The following is an 8,096-nucleotide window of genomic DNA, read 5'->3' as shown; positions in this document are numbered from 1 at the left end:
TTGTTCTACTATAAAAATACCATGATGTATACAAAATGGGTGGCCGACCGGCCTAAGAGCATGGTCGGCCATGCAGAATGATGGTCGGCTGCCACTGTTTCTGGGGAACACCTTGCTACAATAGAGCTGAAATAGAGCAAGACAAAGTGTTTCAAGAAGATGTTTATCCTCTCTGCATTTCTCTATCATGAAGATGATCATGGAAGGAGCATAATCGATTGTCAAATCATCAATCATTGAACATTTGTTGCATGATGATTTTAGAAGCGATAGGACAAGAGCTCAATAAATGATACAAAAGATAAAGAATGCTTCTTCCCTATCATGGAGTTACCTGAAAGGAGGGGGTAGACTTGCTTCATAAATCATCAAATATCACTGAAATCGGATGCGATGATTCAAGACGCCATAGATTCAGTATGACGTTCGACTGAACCTAACCCAATTTATATTATCTTTTTACCTCTTTTTATTCCAATTTTATTAGCATTTTTACTTTACCTTTCCATTTTCTTTTTTTTTTTCCTTCCTTTTTGTCCAAAGGTGATGATTAAGTCCACTAAGTCCCAAAGAAATAAAGAATAGCAAGCATGACTTGACCCAATAAATGAATTTTTCAAGCCATTTTCTACGGTAGAAACTACAAAGTAAGAATCAAACCCATCTACGAGCAATAATGAATTCGGAGTCAAACCTGAAAAGAGCGCTAATGAGTCCAGATCCAAACCTAAAAATGAGCTATAATGAAATTTTATTTTATGATTTCCAAGGGTCTAACTAGAAAATGAGTCCCTTAGAAATGATGCACCAACGATTAAGAGAGGTATCGAACAAGAGATCCCACTTAGCATAAGGAAGACATGATGCCCTAATAATGAACCTCCGAAGAGGTTAAACATTAGCTCATGGAACCTTTTTCTTATGCCGTGAGCGAAAATCTTTTGGTTAATACAACCCTTAATTAAAAGAAACAAAGAAATGAGGGAGGTTGCAGAGTATGAATGAAAAGTGGATGATTACAATGACATGAATATACGCATGAAAACAATAATAAATAAATAAAAAAGGAAAGAAAAGACTATCAACTCAAATGGATTGGAAGCTATGGCCTATACACCAAACCCATGAGGACTTACAACAACACAAGTATGATATTCAAAGCATAAATTAAATAAACACATAAAACAGCCCCTAAACTCAAAAAAGCAGTGGTCAAATCAAAAGAAACAAAGTAGAAAAGGTCAAGCAACAAGCTATGGAACAAAGCCTAAGGAAGGGTGGCTAACCACTCCTCTTTTTGTGAGGTTTAAATCACATTTTTAAGCTTAAAATAGCTCAAAAATCAGTATGAAAAGGCAAAGAAAAGATAGAGACAAGATGGTAAAAGAGTTTAAAGTCTACCTTTTGAAAAAGAGGAAAAGCTTCTTAGTTAACAAACCACAAACCAAGCACTCTCAAGGAGCTGAAGTTAGATTCAATAACCCCAGCAAAAGCTTCAAGTTTAAGTTTAGAAGGTGTATGTATAGTGTATGCATATTGCAAGAAGAGAAGGAAGTGTGTTGGACAAGCTATAGCTCTCGGAGGATTTTTTCTAACCCTAAACCATGAGGGGGGGTCTTGTATTTATAGAAAAACAACTTCTCACATAGGAAATATCAGCAAACAGACAGCTGGTGCAGAGCATACACATGGGGACAGCTGGCTATTGTAAAATATCTACTGTTGGCAAACATAGTCGGCCGTAAAAATGGCATGCTTGCCATTTGTTGGCCAACAAGGTTTTGGTTCAAAGGGGGTACAAGGTTTAGGTTTTAAAGCTTGAAACCGAAGCCTTTTACTAAAGAAATCGAACGATTGCACAGCATAACATTTTATCATCGAGTGTTCAGAGTGAGGCACCCAAGTCTTAAGGCGGTCAAAAACGGATGTCTATAGGTACCCGCGGGAGGAGTAAAGGTGCCCAATTGCCCAGTCTAAGCTTATCGCCGGATGAATGTGGGAAAATGTTTTTGGGTGTCCACTGGTCCTGCCGTATTGTAGTCAGTAAAAGTGGAAAAATGGATGATTTTGGGTGACCATGTCCCGCCGTGTAATAGTCGGTAAATGTGGGGTGGTTTTAAATGAAAGTGACTTATGTATGTGATTTGGGACTCTCTTTAGGGACTTCATGGTGTATTTACCCCCAAGTGTTGAAATGTGATTTTCATGGAAATGATAATATCTAAGTTTTGTTGCTTAAACTCCTATCATGAGTTGAACAAGAAAATGTTTTGGTTGTGATAATGCCATATGAATTTTCAAATAATAAGATATTTTCTTAAAATTATTTTTACTGGGCATCTAGCTCATTCCTATCTAACAATTTCAGGAATTAATGATGTGCAATCATCCCTACGAGAAGGAGGTGGACTTCTTTGTTTTGTTGGACCATGAAGGCTCGTAGATGTATTATGTGGAAGCTTCGAGCGTATATGTTTGGGACGACATGTCCATTTTGTTATAACAAGGCCTTGCCTTGATGTTTGCCATTAAGCCATTATTGTTTTTATTCTCTAATTTCTTGAACTATGTAAATGTTATTATTACTAAGACAAGAATATGAAAATTGTAATATTTGATATGCAGTTCAATGGAAAAGAGGACTTTAGAGATTAACATTTTTGTTTGGCTTGGAGAGATTTTGGATTTATCAAGTTATGAGAAGTGTATTAATTTAATCAATTTGGGGGCATTACAATCCTATTGAGCTAAAACTTTGATCTTCAACATATAGATGCATTCCAATTCATCATACAATTGAGATCTTTCTATAACTAATTGTTGCTTTCCTCAAGTATAAAGCTCTTTATATGCTTAATTTTGAATCAATATATTGGCAAGATGTTTATATTAGTTGTTACTTACGAATTATTTGAATTGCAGGTTTTTCCATTGGTGCTTTGGCTATTTTGGTGAGTAGCTCCTGGTTATACTAGATTTCCAAGAAAAGAAAGGTCATCATTGTAACATGAGCGGAGGGCACGCGTGCGTGTTAAACAGTTCGGACCCTCAATTTCTTTGATCTAGTCTCACAAGTGCAATGTGAAACATAGATGAGAGTCCAGATTTGACAACTTTTATTGAAAATCCATTTTATTGCAATTTTTTCAAAAATGGACTGCGTCATCAAATTTTAGAGTCGCCACCTAATATTTATTTTTGAAAAGTTAGGAAACCCGTGACTTGGGCCAAGGCCACTGTTCGTCGTAACCAAGGATGCTTGGCTCCGAACCATTGATTTGAATGAGGAAGGTCATTAATTGAGCACCTTTGCTCACCAGATCAAAAGATCGGCCTTTACTAAACCATGATATGAATTTTATTTTGTTTATATGTTCATGTTTTGATTATTTAATAAATCCTAAAATTTACTATGTGAAGCATACAGGTATAGACTATGCCTTTCATTTTGGAATAATTTGATATCGTGTATTTTGAAAGAGTTTTGAAGATGTACAACCCAAATAAATTGAGTTTACAAACATGAAAAATCAACATCATTCCAAATTAAGCGACACAACCTCCATCCACTGGAATTCATACAGTTATATCAAATAAGCAAGTATCCACATGGTAGGATGCTTAAACATAATAATAAAAAAAAACACACACAAGCGGGATGCTAAAGTACAAAAACTCACATATTTACCAACGTCCCGCGAACAGCTACAAAACAAAGTTAGTAAAATATGCATGATCTTATATACAAAATCCTAGTGCAATTTACACATGAGATGCAACCAAAGATTCGGCTTCTAAAATACGGCATATGAAATAATTTGATAGCATGCGGTATACAGTCTAAGCATGTATTCAAAGAAGTATTTAAACGACAATATGAATACGAATGATGCGCCGAGCCTTGGTACATGCAATATAAGTTGATGCAAACATAAAGTATGCTGAATAAAACATGATGCTCTAATCTAACCATCGTAAGCAGTTAAATAAAAGGGAGAAAGACGTAGGGTTGGAAGACATACACATTATTACAAGTTTGCTCGCCCTCACGCAGGAGGGTCCGAATGAATTACCTAGCTAACTAATTAAAGCTAAACTATTACCAAAACAAATTAACTAACTATGCTAGCTAGCTATTACAAAATCACAACTAATTAACTATTCTAACTAATTATTGGAACTAACTAATTAATTACTTATAAAATTCTAATTAAATAACTAATTAATTACTTCTTAACATACATCCTTCATATGTTCTTGAGTCTCCAATATCAGCCAACTTCTCCAGGCAACCCATCATTCTTCTTCTTTAACTGAATATCTCTTGAACGTGTCCAAAGTTCACCAGCAACTTACTCAGCGACTCAGGCGAGCTCACCTGGTACTTCACCTTCCCAGAAGACAAGAACACCTCAACAAGTTCAAGCTTATCGGATGTAAGACTTGTGCTGTCCATAACCTTACCAAGCACCTTTAGTGCAAGCTGTACAACCTCTTCTCTTGAAATATCATCCTTGTAATCCTGCTTAAGCATTAACTGCGTGGCCTGATTGTTCGCACCAATTGTCGCAGCCTTCCAACCACCATAGTTTCCACTAGGGTCGCTCATGTAAAGTTGGAACCCGTAGTTTTTATCCCAACCTGCAAACAAAATTGACACACCAAATGGTCGAAGCCCACCGAATTGTGTGTAACCTTGTTTGGTGTCGCATAGAGAACTAGCTGTTTGACTGGCAATGGCTCCTGGTAAGCATATGTGCAGCGTTGTGCTTAGACTCAGGCTGTGTTGATAAGAATGTTGGCATCAGACATGATTCCAGCCACAGCACATGCAACATGGTCATCGATCTTGTACATTCTCTCAGTGGATATTGAGGTTTGTAGGAGTCTGGAAGTGACTTTCTTTTCCCCAACTAGGACAACCCCGTCTTTTCATAGTATCCCAATTGCAATCCTGGCGTTTCCAATCACTTCCATCACGTGTTTGACCTGGTAAAGATGACCTTCTGGAGAGAAGATTGTTGTACGGCTGTCATACCTTCGAGACATCTGGGAAGCATAGCTAGAGATCAAACCTGGGCACAGCCACACACCAAGAGAGAGAGAGAGAGAGAGAGAGATATGATGTCCCTCCATAACCAGCTGATGAGCTTTAGCAATATATTTTAGGTTGTCGGTATGGTTGAATTGCTTAGATATGTCTTGGCCAAAAGTGTATCCAACACTACGTGGAGAGATTCCCCAACCACAACGATCATCAGGGTCGGACAATAACAGATCACACAGACGACCTTTATGTGGAACTTCTTGAACACGATCAAAATTCCGTATATTATCAAGGGTCTCAATGGATGGGGACAATCCACCATGCAGACAATATTTATGATTCAACCAGGGCAGTAAGTGGGAAAAGCAGGAGACTAATACAGCACATTAGAAGTAGCCAATCCCTCAATGATTTTGAACTAAACCAGAAACTAGACCTAATCAACCAGCCATACTTCATCAGATTTTCAATGATAAGCCGGCTGTTTACAACAACAAGAACTACTATACAGAGGATGAAGAGACTAGCATGACTCTATTTGGATATAGCGACAGAGCTGAGAGGACTCTCCTTGATTCTCCGGTGAGCCGAGTAGACGGTCGGCACGAGAATTTTTCCAAATTGTCCTTCTCTCTGTCCTCTCCAATCGTAACCTTATCGCCGCCGCCGCCGTCACCGTCCCCGATCCATAGTTCTAAATCGCGGTATTGGGTAATGTAACGGTATCGATCGCGGAGTATCGGTATCGGGAGTATCGACCGGTACGTATCGGGTATCGCACGTCGCGGCTGTGAAATTTCAAAAATCATTAGCAATCCCTCTAAAACTCAATTTTATGTATTTTTTCACTCTTTTAGCCTTAATTTATCACATTTTAATCAAAATTTTGATATGTAAAGGCACTTTTGACTCATTTTTAACTAAATGATATGTATTTATTTTAGCCTTAATTAATTTATTTATTTTATTTATTTATTTTTTTGATCTATTTTAATGCACTTTCAATCAATAATCAGGGTGACTCTAGTCTCATCCCCCATCAAGCAAACAAAAGCTGTGAAATTTTTTTATTTGTATTATTAATATTTTATTATATATAGTTTGGTTATTTAAAAAAATCAAGAAAAAACCATCCCATACCATAATATAAATAAAAAAATAACCAAACACAACTTACCAAGCAAACAAATTATAAACCATTATAAACAACTAACTAGAAAAAAATAAATAAATAAATTATAAACAAACCAAACGCAACTTACCAAGAAAAACCATCCCATACCATAATATAAATAAAAAAATAACCATAGAGAAAAGAAAAGAAGAGCATAATATAATATAAACAAACCATTTGAAGAAGAAAAAAAATAACATAATATAACATAAACAAACCGAACAGAAGCAAACTGGACAGAAGCAAAACCATAAAATAATATAATATAACATAATATAATATAAACAAACCAAACAGAAGCAAAACCATTTGAAGAAGTGTTCAGCCAAAGCAAAAAACAGAGCACGAAACAAATGTAAACAGAGCATGAGAGAAAAACCTTCAATGAAGAAGCTTGAAATCGGTGATGGTTTGGGTTCGATTCGATGCTTCTCCTTGCAGCACTTTACAAGATCAATGCCCCTGGGAGATGGATTTGGGTTTGATTGGGGAGATGAGTTTGGTCCGATTGAGGGAAAACTTTGGGGAGTTGAGTTGAGTTTGGTCCGAGTTAAGTTTGGTCCGATTGGGTTTGATTTGGGTTTGAGGTTTGGTCCGATTCGATGCTTCTCCAGGTGATTTGCTTTTCCATGTGACTTGCTTTCCTCAATTATTTTTCCATATGCTTTGCTCGTTTTTTAGCCGAATCGAACTATATCGGAACTGGAACGCTCACGTATCAGATACAAGCCGATACGTGTCGGGAATCGGCCGCTACGGACGTGAAATTCGTTCTCACCGGTATATCGGTGAGTATCCGACTCGGCACTCTCATTTTCCATTACGAACCGGCCGGTACGGCACGTACCGGCCGATATTTGGAACCTTGCCCTGATCTGACTCTGATCATTTTCCGAACCAAAAATCAAACTATCAGTTTCCAACGAGTTCGTCTTCGAGAACAAATCAGAAGTGGCCACTTCTCCTCCTCCTCCTCCTCCTCCTGCGGCAGCGCTCGGTCTCCGCCGAATGCAGGTGCCGGGATCCGTAGTCGACGTCGTGGTCATCGTGGTACCGACACTCTCTAACGAGTCTAGGATCGTCATTGGCGAAGTCTAGAGAGAGAGAGAGATGGATTGGAACAATATTTTCTAGGTTCTGTGATGGTCTGTGTAAACTGGATTGTTTTGTTTGTAAGTTGGTGGTGAGGTTGTCTTCTACACTTCTTTATCTCTCTCTCTCTTTCTCTCTCTGGTTTTCTCTTTGTCATCTCTCTCTCTCACTCTCTCTCTCTCTCTCCCTCCTAGTCCGTAGCAATAGTTTTTGAAGACCACCGCCTTTGGTGATCGGAATAAGGGATGGTCTGGAGAAGAGAGAGTTGTTGGCGCCTGTTGTCTCTCCTCTCTTTTTCTAAAAAAACATTTCACCACCCCAAAAACATAATCATCCCCTATCTTCCATTCCAAAACCCATAAAAATATAGTCTATCCTCCACCAAACCCATCTGACCATAATATATTTTTTTAATCTATCTTCTATATTATGCTCCCATCTATAATATATTAACACACACACACACACACACACACATATATATATGCAAGTTGAATCCAGCAGGCGGGGGAGGTCGGCACCGACCTCTCTTTCTTTTCTTTTCTTTTTTTTTAAATTATTTTTGTATTTATAAAATATTTAAAATGTATTATTTATACCAATTAAAAACATCTAAAAATATGTACAAACACATAAAATTATAAAATACTACAAATCAGAATAAAATAATAAAAAATATTTTAGTGATATAAATTAATTTGGCCAAAATGAGTGAGGTTTAGGATTAAAACTTCAATTTGATTTTTTTTTTGGTTTAGAAATTCATAAAATAGTATATTTCAA

General features: G+C 37.2%; 1 pseudogene; it reads right to left on the bottom strand.

Annotated features, from left to right (window-relative positions):
- Positions 1-4,309: 4,309 nt before the first annotated feature.
- LOC145821895 (proteasome subunit alpha type-4-like) lies at positions 4,310-5,050 on the bottom strand (annotated as a pseudogene).
- Between the last annotated feature and the right edge of the window lie 3,046 nt (positions 5,051-8,096).

The sequence above is a fragment of the Camellia sinensis genome, chromosome 3, assembly GCF_055761805.1.
Source record: "Camellia sinensis isolate YWXY chromosome 3, ASM5576180v1, whole genome shotgun sequence".
Lineage (NCBI taxonomy): Eukaryota > Viridiplantae > Streptophyta > Magnoliopsida > Ericales > Theaceae > Camellia > Camellia sinensis.
Note: the sequence above shows the minus strand (reverse complement) of the source record. Positions and strands in the feature narration are given on the sequence as shown.